The sequence below is a fragment of the Corvus moneduloides genome, chromosome 31, assembly GCF_009650955.1.
Source record: "Corvus moneduloides isolate bCorMon1 chromosome 31, bCorMon1.pri, whole genome shotgun sequence".
Taxonomy (NCBI): domain Eukaryota; kingdom Metazoa; phylum Chordata; class Aves; order Passeriformes; family Corvidae; genus Corvus; species Corvus moneduloides.
This window is the reverse complement of record NC_045506.1, coordinates 433,749-448,532: the sequence shown is the minus strand read 5'-3', so window position 1 is coordinate 448,532 and position 14,784 is coordinate 433,749. Positions and strand designations below refer to the sequence as shown.

At 48.3% G+C, this 14,784-nt stretch overlaps 1 protein-coding gene across 1 annotated transcript in view; it reads left to right on the top strand.

The window, feature by feature from the left end:
- LOC116436910 (zinc finger protein 239-like) overlaps positions 1–11,905 on the top strand; it is a 46,090-nt gene extending 34,185 nt beyond the window's left edge. Inside the window, exon 3 of the mRNA XM_032094360.1 lies at positions 11,756–11,905. The gene's annotated coding sequence lies outside the window, so the exon portion shown is untranslated. The remainder of the gene's footprint in view (positions 1–11,755) is intronic.
- The last annotated feature ends 2,879 nt before the right edge of the window (positions 11,906–14,784 follow it).

Here is a 14,784-nt window from a genome sequence, read left to right as displayed (position 1 = left end):
TTCCCTTTCCTCTAATAAGTTTTTTTTGCTATTTTTGATTAACAAGCCTGCTTTTTTTCAGAGACTTTTGAAACTAACAAGCCTTTTTTTAAGTAGTGAAGTTATATGCCTAGAAATAGGAGACATGGAAGGCAAAAGCCCGCTTTAAAGGAGCTCCCCTGCCCAAGGGATAGCTGCGGCTGTAGCCCATGGGTAGTGTTTCGTTGTGTAATTTGTCAAGAACTGTGGGTTCCACGAGTATTCGGGTGGAAGGTACCTAGGAGGGGAACTTTTTATCTTTGTTATACAAAAGAACAAAAGGCAACTGTGATAGCTGTAGAGATTTTGTTAGCAACTGGTAAAGAAAGATATGGTAGTGATAGCTTACTTGATACACTGGATAACAGGATTTCCAGGCTTTTACAGAAACACAGATTATTAAAGCTGAGTGTGCCCAGTATAATTTTGTACCAGAAGACTTTCCTGAAGTGAAACTTTGGAACTGGGATAAAATTTAAAAGCGTTAGAAAAAAAAAGAATTTTAAAAATGGGGGCAAGCGAAAGCAAAGAGGTTCCTAAGAGTAGCCCCTTGGGATGTGTTTTGACACACTGGAAAAAGATGGTGAATCATAGTGGTGCAGAGACCAAGAGGGAGCTTACTAAGTTATGCACTTATTATGTGGCCACTTTATAAACTGGAAGGGGGTATGAAGTGGCCGCCTTTTGGTACACTGGATTATGAAACATTACTGCAACTAATGCTTTTTCTTAGATGTGAGCAAAAATGGCCAGAGGTTGTTTATGCTGGATTATTTTTCACTCTTTGAAATCAACCTCAGTGACAAAAAGAGTGTGGGATCAGACCACCCTCGGATTCCTTAGTATTGGCTTTTGAAAAGGATAACAAAGTTAATAATGAAAAACCTAAGCAATGTTGTGGTGCATGTTCAATAAACCAGAGATGTACCCATCCTGACAAGGTATATCAGGTAGAAGCCCAAGAACAAGAAGTGGCAGATCTGCTTCAGTCACCCCCTAAAAAGGGAGATGGGGGAGGGGTAGCAAATGATACAGAATCAGAGTTACCATCATCTCCATCCCCAAATCCCGCTCCACTTTCTAGTTCATCTCCCTCAGGGAAATTGATAACAACTAACCTCTACCCACCTTTACCAAGCAGTGGCAGCGAAGAGGATGAATCACCCTCCCCACAGGGTCCTATAACATTAAGGACCCGGGGGCGAACTAAAAGAAACGTACAAGCACCTTTAAGGGAAACAGTAAATCATGAAGGGATTCCTATATTAGTTAAAATCCCCTTTTCTATTGTAGATACAGAGGCCTGGGAAAAAGTGGCCAGAAATTACCAGAGTGACCCAATAGGGGTTGCTAAGAAATTTAAATTTATGGTAAAGCAACACAATCCTGATTGGGCTGATACTCAGTTACTGCTTGATGCTCCAACTGAATCAGAAAAGCAATTAGTTATGAAGACAGCTGTGAATATGGCTGAGGATGATTGCAGGATAACACAGGAGGATGTTAAAAAGGTACTTCCTCTTCAGGATCCAGAGTGGGGCCCTAATGAGCCAGATGAAATGGCACAGTTAAAAAGGTACTGGGGATTCATAATAAAAGGGCTAGAAAGAGCAATCCCTAAAGCCATAGACTGCTCAGCCCTGTATGCTATTAAGCTGGGTCCCTCTCAAACACCTTCTGAATTTTTAGACAACTTGCAAGATGGGATGCACCACTATACCACCTTGGATCCTGGATCGGAAGAAGGAGTGCAGTAATTGGTAAACTTATTTTTAGGACATTCCACAGGAGACATCAGGCGGAAGCTCCAGAAGATTCAAGGTCCAATGAGCTGTAATTTAGAGACTTTGCTTGATGTAGCATGGAGAGTTTATAGCAATCGGGAAGAGGGATACAAATAGGGGCAACATATTCAGTGTTGAATAAAGCTTTGATACCTATATCAAGTAATTACGTTGTAAGAACAGGAGCAACTGGTCAATCTGAATGGGCATACTTTTGTAAACTACTGAAATATAAATTGGGAAAACTGGGGAATTCATCGATTTTTATATATGCCTGTAGTGGTTTGGTCCAAAATACTCATTACTGTTTATCTTCTGTGAGATAAGAATTAGGAGAAACGCAAAGCAGGCACCAAACTTGAAAGAATATAAAGAAGTTTATTAACAGACCTAAAAGAGGGGGAAAAAAAAATTATACCACACCTTCAGAACTCTCCTCCTCTCCCCACCTTCCTCCCTTCTCCCACTGACAATGTAAAAAGACAACCCTTAAGATGTTCAGTCTGTTTACCACTTCCATAATAACCTTGTTCAGTCCGTTTAGAAAGAGAACTCTCTTCTTGCTCGTGCTATGAAAACATTATCACAACGAGACAGCCACCCACTTCCAAATATTGTTCAGTCCATTTAGGAGGAGGCCTCTCTGCTCGTATGTGAGTCCCTTCCCTCGACTTGCAGCTTTTCCCACAACTGCTTTCGAGGGTCCACTCTTGAAGTTTTTTGGGGTACAATTTTAAGGTTGAGCCGTTCAGAAACAAAAGTTCTCTTCACCCATCTCTGGGAGCATTTCATCTCTAAGAACAGAGGCCCTTCTCCTTTCCTGGGAGCAAAGGGTCTTCTTCAGCTTCATCTTTAGGACTATCTCTGGGAGCATCTCTAGGAACTGAGGTTTTCTCCTTTCCCATTTGGAGCAAAAGTCCTCATCGCGTCCATCTTTCCCTGTCCAAACTTCTCATGAAATTACAGCTGCGTCAGCATCTCTTTATCTCAGTGCAGCTGCTTTTGCTTATGAGTTGAACACTCCACCCCCCATATCTTCATGGAATTACAACAGGATACTCTGATATATCATAGCTTCACAACAGAATTTCAGCTTTAAGCATCTCCTCTTTCTCTTCCCTCAGGTTTTCAGCTCGTCACAGCAATAAAAGGGTTAATCTCACCTCGGCCTTGAGGCTGGAATGTTGCTTATCGAAGTGGAGAGGGGGGAGAGCCGAGCCACTCCGGCTGCCCACAGCAGGGCTGTGAGGGGGGTTCTACGGATGGAACAGGGCCCATTGGCTCCAGGATGGCCATGGCCCGGCCCTGCCTGGCCCAAGCAGGGCCTGGGCTGGGCCCGCTGGCCCCCACACGGGGCCTGCAGCCACCTGTCCCAGCACCGGAAACGAGAGACAGAGAGCTGGGAGGGGTTGTCTATTCTTAAGTGTGGATCACAGAGGCGGTCACAACTTCAAGTCGCTTAAAGAATTGTCCATATTCAAACTGGCCAGCTGATAGGTTCTATCAGGTCCCAGAAGCTGTAAGCACCCCTTAGCAAGGACATCCCTTCCAGGACTATGCTTGCTAACCTATGACAATGCCTAATGCTCCATCTGCACTTTTGGGCAGAGACCTGCTAGAGCAGCTGGAGATGAAAATAATATTTTAAATGGGGAGATTAGTTTGGAAGTGAAAGACCAGCGATATGTGGAGTTGCGGAGTCTAATGCTAATAGTCAAAGAAACTGAAATAGCAAATGAAGAAGAAATTATTAAGAAGATAATGGATCAAGTATTCCCTGGAGTGTGAGCCTCTGGTACCCCAGGGAGGGCAAAGAATGCCCTGCCAATTCAAATTAAGCTTAAGGAAGGGAAACAGCGTGTAAGGGTCAAGCAATATCCCTTGAAAAGGGAAGACAGAGAAGGGATCAGGCCAATTATTGAGAACTTTTTGCAAATTGGATTGTTAAGGGAGTGTCAATCTGATTTTAATACTCCTATTTTACCTGTGAAGAAACCTGATGGGTCACACAGGTTAGTACAAGATTTGAGGGGAATCAATAAAGTAACTGAGGATTTGTACCCAGTGGTTGCTAATCCTTATACTTTGTTAACTTGTTTAATACCTGAACTAACCTGGTTTACCATTTTAGATTTGAAGGATGCTTTCTTTTGCCTCCCTCTCCATGAAGCCAGCCAGAAAAGTTTTGCATTTGAGTGGGAGAAGCCCAAGAGTGGATGCAAAACTCAACTCACACGGTGTGTATTACCCCAAGGGTACAAGAACTCTCCTACTATATTTGGAGAACAGCTTGCAAAGGATCTAGAATCCTGGGAACCTCCGCCAGGAGGACAGCTGCTTCAGTATGTGGATGACCTTTTGGTAGCCACCCAGACCCAAGAGGCATGTATGAACTGGACGGTAAGCCTCTTCAACTTTTTGGGCTTGCAAGGGTATCGGGTGTCCCAAAAGAAGGCCCAGATGGTAAAGCAAACAGTTATTTACCTGGGCTATGAAATAAGTGCTGGACAAAGAACCTTTGGATGAGAGTGCAAAGAAGCGATATGCCAGATCCCAAAGCCCCAGACAGCAAAAGAGCTGAGAACTTTTCTAGGCATGACAGGGTGGTGCAGACTGTGGATTAATGATTATGGGTTGCTTGCTAAACCTTTATATGCATTGATTACGGAAGGAAACAAGAGCCTGGACAAAGGAAGCAACACAGGCTTTCGACCAACTGAAGAAGGCCTTCATGTCAGCTCCAGCCCTGGGACTTCCAGACGTGAGTAAACCATTCTTTTTGTTTTCTCATGAAAAGCAAGGGATTGCCTTGGGAATACTGGCACAAGACTTGGGCCCGTATTGGCAGGCAGTAGCCTACCTTTCCAAACAGCTGGATGCAGCAGCCAAGGGATGGCCAGGATGCCTCAGAGCTGTTGCAGCAGTGGCAATAAACATCCAAGAGGCATGCAAATTCACCCTGGGCCAGAAAATGACTGTGCTAGTGTCTCATACAGTATCTGCAGTCCTGGAGGCCAAAGGAGGACATTGGCTCTCCCCTCAGAGATTCCTTAAGTACCAGGCCATACTGGTAGAACAAGATGATGTTGAAATTGTGGTGACTAACATTGTGAACCCAGCTTCATTCCTCAGTGGGAATCTGGGAGAACTGGTGATCCATGACTGCCTGGAGACCATCAAGGCCACTTACTCCAGTCGCCCAGATCTGAAGGACACTCCTCTCGAGGGCACTGAGACCTGGTTCACTGATGGAAGCAGTTATGTTATCAGTGGAAAAAGACCTGCTGGGTATGCCGTTACCACCAGCCGAGAGGTAATGGAGTCTGGACCATTGCCAATGAACACCTCTGCACAAAAGGCTGAAATAATTGCTCTAACCTGAGCCTTAGAATTGGCAAAAAGAAAGAAGATTAATATTTATATGGATTCAAGGTATGCATTTGGGGTGGTTCATGCACATGGAGCCATCTGGAAGGAGAGGGGACTGTTAAACTCACAAGGGAAGAGTATCAAGCATGCACCAGAGATACTAAAGTTGTTGGATGCAGTTCAGTTACCTGAAAAGGTGGCTATCATGCACACTAAAGCACACCAAAAAGTGAGCTCTGAATTGGAAGAGGGAAATATGCTGGCGGACAGAGAGGCAAAGCCAAAGGTGAAGTACCCAATGAAAAGGTAGAGGCAACATTAATACCAGATGGAAAGATTTGCCTTGAAGGTAGGCCAGAATACAACAAGAAAGATAAGAAACTTACAAAAAAGGAAAATGCAAGTTATAATCAGGAGGGATGGGCTTTAACTAAGGATAACAAGCTCATAGTACCTTCTTATTTGTTGTGGTCACTGGTGCAGAAAGAACATGAGAAAACACGCTGGGGAATGGATGCTTTGTGCAATTATTTGAAAGATAGGATTGTGGCTAGGAGATTGCAAGGTGCAGTGATACAAGTAACTCGCCAGTGTGGTCTCTGCCTCCGAACTAATCCTAAGAATATTCCAAAACCTAAAGCTGGACAAATTGGGAAAGGCTGCGGACCTGGGCAACAGTGGCAAATTGATTTTACAGAATTACCCAGAAAAGGGGGGTATCAATACCTATTGGTATTAGCAGATAGCTTTTCAGGATGGCCAGAAGCCTTTCCCACTAGAACAGCTAAAGCACGAGAGGTGACCAAAGCGTTGTTGCAAGAAATAATACCCCGCTTTGGAGTTCCAGCCACTATGTCTTCAGATAGAGGGCCACATTTTATTTCAAAAATTGTGCAACAGATCAGTCACCACCTGGGAATAGATTGGGAGTTACATACCCCATATAACCCTTGGTCTAGTGGCCAGGTAGAAAAGATGAACCATTTGATTAAGCAACAAATTATAAGATTGGGACAAAAATCAAATTTGCCTTGGCCCCAGGCTCTCCCATTAGCATTAGTGTGGATTCGAACAAAACCCAGAACAAAGGAAAAGTTAAGTCCATTTGAAATTTTATATGGGAGGCCATATGCGGTTCAGGAGGGAACTTCACCCATTCAGGTGGGAGAAGAAACCCTGCACAGATATATGGTGGCCTCGAATAACAACTCAGAGAAATTGAAAAGTATGTGGCTGGAGCCCATAGCAGAGAATTAGATGGGCCAGTACATGATGTACAACCTGGAGATTATGTGTATGTAAAGTCTCTTGCAGAGAAGATTTTGGAACCGCAGTGGGAATGACTGTTCCAGGTGATCCTCACCACCTTCACTGCAATCAAGATCAAAGAGCAGAAGGCCTGGATTCATCATTCCTGGGTGTGCAAAGCCCCTGAGGGAGTTTGGGAGGTAACGCCAGGCGACAACGAACTGAAGCTGGAGCTGACCCAAAAAGGCAATGGATGAATTCAGTTATGATGGACATTATGTGGAAAGTTGGGACTTTACTAATTATTCTTACAATCGTAACAAGAGTTAAAGTAGTACTACTGCAGTCTAACGCGACTGAAATATCCCGATGCCAGGGGAAGGCATATGATCCTCACTTTCAGAAGGCTTTGAACAAAATGCTCAGAGTCACAAACACGCCTGTGGGAAGGAAGGGATGTTTGAAGATGTAAATATGCATTCATGCAGGATGGGTTTCATGAGGCTTACCATCCACCCATGAAACCTATCCGATTCAGCCCTGAATGCTGTGACAAATGCTTGAGCAAGTGTCCAGAGTTCAGACTCAAAATCGAGGGTGTGCAACAAAAGCACATGACATTGATTTTAATATCACCCAAGTATGTACTGAACATTACAAAGATCAAAATAAGGTGACCCCCCAGTATCAAAAAAAGTGAAAATGACAAAGGGAAAAGGAGAACAGTCCATGGCCCCCAAAATCAGCAAAATTGGCCATATGCGGTCAAAAGGAGAGGGGTTCAAAAAATGTTGAATAGCCCAAAATGGTCTTTGAAATGAGTAGAAATGGGGATGCAGGTAAATGTATCCACCATCCAGCCAGAATGCGCCCCATTTCTCAAAAACCCTTTTATGAATTGGAAGACTTGTCTTCAAAACTGTATGTCTGATAATTTTAAAACAAAGAGAGATCTTAACGGATTATTAGGAACAGGATTAGGAGTTTTAAGCACAACAGACTCAGAAGTGCTAATGAACAAATTGACCTCAGTAGGGAGTGACTTAATTAAATTACAGCAACCGTTGCAATCTTCCATACTGGCCCTGGGTGATGACCATTGGAAACTGTCCAAAATATTACCAGACCGGGAGAATACAGAAGAACAAGACCATGAATTGATGATTAATGCCCTAGGTACAACCAGTAAAAATGTTTCTTTGGCTCTTGGATGTACTCAAGCACAACTGTGGATGCAGTCAGTGGCCACTGCAGTCATTAGGGAAGGTGGAGAAGGAACATTGCCTGCTGAAATTCAAAATATTGTCTGGGATAATGCCTCTGAAATAGAGAGAGAGCTTCAGTCTTGGTGGATTTTGGTCAATTTCTCTTATGACCCCATAACGAGTGTGGTAACAGCCTTTGTCCTGACCATACACAATGCCTCCATCAGCATGATACATCCAATAGCCGCTTTAGGACTAAATCATGAGGGAACTGTATTATACCACTCTGAACATAGGATGTGGGCACGAGAAATTAAAAGCCAGTGGCAAACCATTAACCTAGAGCCCTCTTCTATGAGGGAGCAGTTAGGGTACATATGTGAAGGGATTTTAGAAGAAGATAAAGACATTTGTTTGGATACAGACCAAAGCATTTGCCACTTTGAGGTGCATTCCATTAACCAAACAACATAGCGTATACAGAAGAGGTTGCATCTGCCTCAGGATGGCATGTCTCACCATAACGGTAGACAATTTAATTGTAAATGAGACCCAGTTTAATTTGTATATTTGCAATATTCAAAAATTGAAGGATGCAATTTTTCTTATCAGGCACCTGTAATATCACATCAGTATATAAAGGCAAACCTGATTACTGTCCAAGAAGTCTTGCCTGTGCCTATAGGAATGAATCTGACCCTAGTGGTTCTGCTGCTAAAACATCAAGAGCTGAGACAAATTCTAGAGGAAGTCGAAGACACAGGAAAGAAGACATGGATCATGGTGCATCATGATACAGAAACTAACAAAACAGTTTTTAAATTATTTGAAGGACATTTGTCCCATCATTGGTGGGATGTGCTTTTCGGATCATCACCACCAACAACTGGTATACTCAATGCCTTGATTCATCCTATTATTGTATTGCTCATTTTAGTTAGTGCAAGTTGGATTTTATCCGTGGTGATGCTTGTTTGGTATTGGAAGATGCTGTGGAGAATAGCAGCCTTGACATCACTATCCAAAGTGTATGGTATAGTCTTGAATGAGAAAAAGGCTGACCACGCCGCTTGGATAAATGAAGAGGAATCTGTGTAATGAGTAAAAGAATTTACTCACTGTTAAAAGAGAAGTGGGGAATGAAACATAGGTTTAGAAGAAACATAAAGATTTTACTTATAGGCTAGCTGTGTTGAGATTAGTGCGAAGGAATTTAGGCCCAGCTAGAGTTAATTAAAATAGTTAAGAGAGCTGGACCTGAAATGGGTTTTAAGATGTAACTGATTACCAAATAACTGATGATCTGTCATTTGTATGTTTGCTTAGCTGTGCTTAGAACGAGGAATAGAAATATTGATAAGTTGGTGTAGGGAACAAGGACAATTACCAATTTCCTCCCTTGGTGGGAACCCGTCCAAAAGTCACACAAGAAGAAACTTTGAGGCCACTAAAGTAATTAGGATTGTTAAAGTTCAGAGAGGTGAAAAGGTCAAAATGAGGAAGATGAGTTACTTCATTTTTATATAACCACTGACCCAATTGAAGACCAGCAACTCAATTCAGAACACACACTACGTATGCTTAATGACATTTAAGCTCATTTCCATTTAAAGCAGAGAATGGGAGGTGTTAACGCTATGAATATGCATTTGTATTTTGGATATTCATAATTTTTGTAAATAAAAAGCTTTGTGTTTGCTTGGATCGGGGCTCTGCAACTTAGGGAGCCATCCCACGCAGTGCCTGGCGCCAAATAAAACATGCACTTTCTAACTGTAAACTGTTACAGAGTTTTTGTCCATCACAGTTGGATATCGATATTAGATCGATATTCATATTTTGGTAAATCATCCTCTCGATCCAGAGGCGCCCTGAATGTTCTCAAGGGCTCTGGTGCGGTGGGTCCCTGGTGTGCTGGGAGCTCTGAGAGCCCTGACAATCCATGTCCATCAGGGGTGGACTTGCTGGTGCTGAGGGTGCTGCTGTCTGTGCTTGCGGTGTCCTTGTGGCCTGCAGCTGGAGCCCTGATTCCTTGGCAGGGGCTGTTTGGGTGGGCTCTGCCGTGCCGAGGAGGGCAATGCCTGTGCCAGGTGCTTGTGGCCGCCGCCGTCCCCTGGGTGCTGGGGCCCCCTTGGGCCCTGCGGTTCATCCCTGGGGGGCTGTAGAAACTCTGCCATGGCCTTTGCCTTCACCTTGGCCTTTTGCTCATCCCTTCTTGCATTCCCCTGCTGAGCCTTTCTGGCCAAGTGCTGCAGGGGCTTCTTGTGCCTCTCCTGCAGCCCCCTCAGTGCCTGTGGGTGCTCATCCTCTGACAGCTGCTGAGCTTTCTGCACAATCATTCGTTTCTCCAGTGACCCAAACAAGATCGATGAAAGAAAATCCTGATCCTTCCACATCCCGCAGCCTCCTGGGGGCCGGGGGCCACTGCCGGCCCTGCCCGGGGGGTGTTGGGGTCAGGCAGTGCCCGGCGCTGAGCCCCGGCTGCCCCACAGCCCCGGCCCGGCCCCGCAGCTCCCCACAGGCCCCCAGCCCGGGCTGCCCTGTCCTGCTGCTCCCCCCCACAGAGAAACCTTATGAAATCCTGAACTTCTTTGTTTTCCTGTCCTGGAAACCCGGGATACAAAGGAGCTGGAGCTGGGAGGGTAAGAGGGTTTTGGCCCTTTTTGAGGATAAGATCGGGAATGGTGCTGTAAAAACATTCCAATTCTCACTATTTTTCCCTTCCTCCTCTTTTCCATCTTCCTTTTCCTTTCTTACCACACACATTCCTCCTGCTGCTGTTTGCCTTAACCATATTCCTGCACGCTCCCTTCAACCGATCCCTTCCCAGCACACCAACACCATCCGTCCCCTGTTGCCCAGACCCGTTCTCGACTTCCCTTTTTACCCCCGCTGGGTGTCCGTGTCCTTAATTATGTCTAGGAGAATGTGCAAACTGCCTCAACATGGTCCCCTTTTGTATAGGAAACGATGTCCATGGTTGTGTTCCGGCTTTGTTGTTGTTCTGGAAGTTGAGGAATTGAGCAGGAGCTTGGCTGAGCAGCAGTGTGTGTCAATCAGTACCATTTTGTGGAGCTGACGGTTTCTGGTGTCACTTGCTTGTGTCCAAGTCGGTGTGGCTGTGTCCGAGCAGATTGAGAGCATGTGTTTGTAGGGAGGCGTTGCTGTTGTTCCTTGGCTGGGGGTGCCCGGTTTTCGGGCCATCCCCCCTGGAGCAGGGTGTCCCCCCTTGGTGCAGGCGCGGCCCTCAGGCAGCGCTCAGCCAATCAGAAGGCGCGGCGCTGGTGACTCAGCAGTTGCCAGGCAGAGCCGCAGCGCCCGGCGCTCCCCAGCTGGAGCCCCCGTGTGGCCCGGCCTTGGCGCCCCCCGCGAGGGGAATTTGGGGAGGTGGGAGGGGGGGAGCGCCAAGGCCGGGCCGGCCCGTGCTGTGCTGGCAGAAGTGGCTGCGGCGGGGGCCGAGTGCGGGCAGGAGCGGCCGAGAGCCCAGCGCTGCCGCAGCCCGAGCTGCCGCAGCTGCATCCCTGCTGGTGCTGTGGGATGCGAGAGCTCTGGGGGGCAGAGCGAGCCAGGGGTGGGTGCTGGGCCTGGGGGGAGGAGGAGAAAGGCTGGAGGAGCAGGGCTGGAGACCAGAATGGTGAAAGGATGGACGTGGGAGCAGCAGGTGGGATTCTGCACGAGAAGGAGTAGTGTGAGGAAGAGGAGTGTGAGGAAGAGTAGGGACACAGGAGGAGGAGGAGGAGCAGGAAGAGGAGGCACCGCAAGGTTCCAGCACTCGCTGTATCTGCAGCCTCCCCCCAGCCCCAGGAGCGTTGCCCCCCCCATCCAGCAGGTGATCAGGGAGGGGGATCCACAATTTTCCCGGGGGTGAATCTTGGTGTTTCTGAGGTTTCTTGGGCTCCATGTTGGTGCTTTTTTTTTTTGTGGGGGCAGAATGTTTATATTCAGGAGGGGTTTTTTTCTGAATCTTGATGTTTTGGGAGTTTTGGGTCGGTGTCTTGATGTTTGTGGCACTTTTGGTCTGAATCTTGGTTTTTTGGAGGTTTTTACAGACACAAGATGCCTGGTGATTGACCTGGGCAGGAGGAACCCCCAGCCCAAGGTGCTCATCCCTTGTTTTTCCCCCCAAACCAGGATTTGTCATTCCCAAGGTGTGGCCAGATGGAGGAGGAGGAAAAGCCCCGGAGATGCCGCACGAGGAGGGGCTGCAAACGCAGCCCAGAGAGATCCAAGGAGGAAAGAGCCCCCCTGTGCCGGGAAGGCGGCCGGAGATCCAGAGGGAGCTCGGAGCTGGGGGAGAAGCCTCAGGGTGGGGAGAAGCCCCACAAGTGCTTGGAATGTGGGAAGGGCTTCAGGTGGAGCTACAGCCTCATCATCCACCAGCCCACACACACCGGGGAGAGGCCCTACGAGTGTCCCCAGTGTGGGAAGAGCTTCTCCAGCAGCTCTAACTTGACCCAACACCAACAGAGGCACCGCTAAGGGAAGCCCTGCGAGTGCCCCGAGTGTGGGAAGAGCTTCGTGCGCTGCTCCAGCTCCATCCCCCATGGGAGGATCGGCGTTGGATGATCCCCAGTGACCCCCATTGGGCAGAGCCCTGGTGACCCCCGTTCCGGGTGATCCCCGCTGGGTGGGGGGAAGGTGTTGGAGAGATTTCTTTGCCTTCTCCTTGTGCTGCTGGGATTTGGTTGATAATAAATTCCCTCCCTGTGCCCAGGCTGGCTCTGTTGTGCCCGTGCCAGTTGAAAGGGTTCAAATCATTGTACCTGTGCAAGTATAAGGTACAGGGTAAAAGTTAGCAAATATTGGCCACAAGCTTTGAGTCTCCGGAGCCCGGGACGGGCCGTGTGTGGGGCCGGGGCGGGGAGAGGCTCCTCGTTCGCTGCGAGGGCGTTTTGAAGCCTCGCTGCGCAGGATTTCCGGCGCTCTCTGTCCACCGAGGCTTTTTGCTTGGCTGAAAAGCTTTTTTGGCCCAGGCACAGAGAGGATTTTTTTCCTTGCCGCGGTTCGGAGACGCTGCAGCGGCGAGCCTCGGGGTGCCCGCAGGGAGCTGAGCAGCTGCTCTGTCGGAGCCCGGGGGCTCCGCGCCGGCGGGAGCGGAGCGGCGCCGCTGCAGCCCAAAGCCCCAGCGAGCCGGGCCGAGCCGGGAGAGAAAACAGCCCGGGGCTTCAGCGCCGCTGCTTCGCCTGCCGGGCCCGTGCCCGCGGAGCCGCCCTGGGCAGGAGCTCAGCGCCGGCCGAGCCCCGGGCTTTCACCGCCTTCGGGACAGCCCCGGGCTGGTTTTTCCCCCGAGGGAGAAGCCGGCGCCGTCCTGTACCGCGTGTGGAGAGCGGGGATTTCTCCGGCGTTTTGGGTCTTTTGTCCCAGGGGATGTGTGGGGGTAAGGGCTGACAATTTAATATCTAGCAGTTATTTACTGGTTTTTCTTGCCTTGAGGGCATTCTGTTTGTTAACAAATCGCTGGAGTTTTCTTCGCTTTCATCTATTAATACCCATTTCCTATTGGTGGAAAGGGATTATTGGAACCCTGTAGAGGAGGCGACACTCACTCCAGAGTGTCCTCTTTTAAATTGTCTCTCAAACGGAGACACCCTACAAGTGCTTGGAACGTGGAATGAGCTTCAGCCAGAGCTGCCACCTGATCCAGCAGCAGGAGATCCAAACTAAGGAACATCCCTCCTAATGCTTGGAATGTGGGAAGAGCTTCCTGTGGAAGTCTGACCTGGTCACCCATCGCAGGATCGACGCCGGGAAACAGCACTACAAGTTCTTGGAATGTGGGCAGAGCTTCAGCAAGAACTCCCACCTCCGCAAGGACCACAAGATCCGCACTGGAAAATGGCCCTTCGAGCGCTTGGAATGTGGGAAGAGCTTCAGCCAGAGCTCCCAGCTCATCACCTGCCAGTACATCCACACTGGGGAGAGGCCCTGCGAGTGTCGCCAGTGTGGGAAGAGCTTCTCACAGAGCTCTCACTTGACCCAACACGTTAGGTTGGCGCACCAAGCGTGGGGCTCACACGAGTGGATCCCTGCAACATCGTGGCTGTTGGTGGACAGCGAGAAGAAGCGACTTTGGACCTGCTGACGCCTCTCGGTGCAGTCTGCTCTGTTTTAGGAGCGGTGCCCTGAGAGAAGGCTGCTAACTCCCACTGATTCTGCACTGAACTGACTTTGGAGAGCAGCCGTGCCTCGGAGAACCCCACCTGTGCCTTTTAATTTGGGACCGGACGCCTTTTAACTGATTTCTGAAGCTTGTGTGAGTATCCCCGGTCCTTGATATTTTGTTTCTTTTTTCATTTTGTGGGTGGTGAGTGGAAGAAGTGCTGAGAGAGAGATGGGATCAAAACTCTCTCAGCCCCAAAGTGAGCTTTTTCTCCCAGTTGCGAAATTCCTTCAAGTTAGTGGGTTTAAATTTTCAAAGGGTCTGTTCAAACAGTTTGTTCTCTGGCTTTTCTTTTACCTTCCTCAAGTGTCTCCTGCAAATTTAAAATTCCTGCGTTCTGGCAGGCTGTGGGGGATAAGATTACTTATTTAAAGCGAAAAGGGGACTCCTGGAGAAATTTTTTTTCCCCCTTGTTCTAGTCCTTCGGGACTTGCATAAAATGGATCGGAAAGTAAAAGAAAAGCACAAATCCCCTCACAGTTCTTCCCGTACCCTTCCTTCCTTCCCTCCTGCTCCTCATCCCACTTCCCCTTCATCGAAAAATCCGAATGAGGTGATATGCCCAGAGGCACAGAGTTGCTACCTTCTCTCTGACCCCTCTCGGTCTTTTCAGCCACCCTGTCAGGATAGCCCTGGCCAGGCTGCCTCTTCCCAAACCCTGTATCCCTCGCCCTCTTCCCCAGTTGTAAGCCCAGAAAACTGTTCTAAATGCCGTTTGCCATTGTCCCCCCCCCACTCCACGTGTCTGAACAATGGCACTGACCGCATGGCACTGTCCACCCCTCCCCCCTCTTCTTCTTCCCACAATCCTTTTCGCCCTCCTACCCCCAACTCTTTCTTATCCCCGCCCCCAGACATGATGCCTTCGGGCTCCTCCCACACGTCAGGTACCACCCCCTGCATCGGGAATCCCTGCCCATCCTGTGACCGCTCCTCCTGGTCCTCCAACCCCGCCCCCTGTGGAGGACTTCCTGGTTCCCACGTCCCCTCTTCCGGTTCC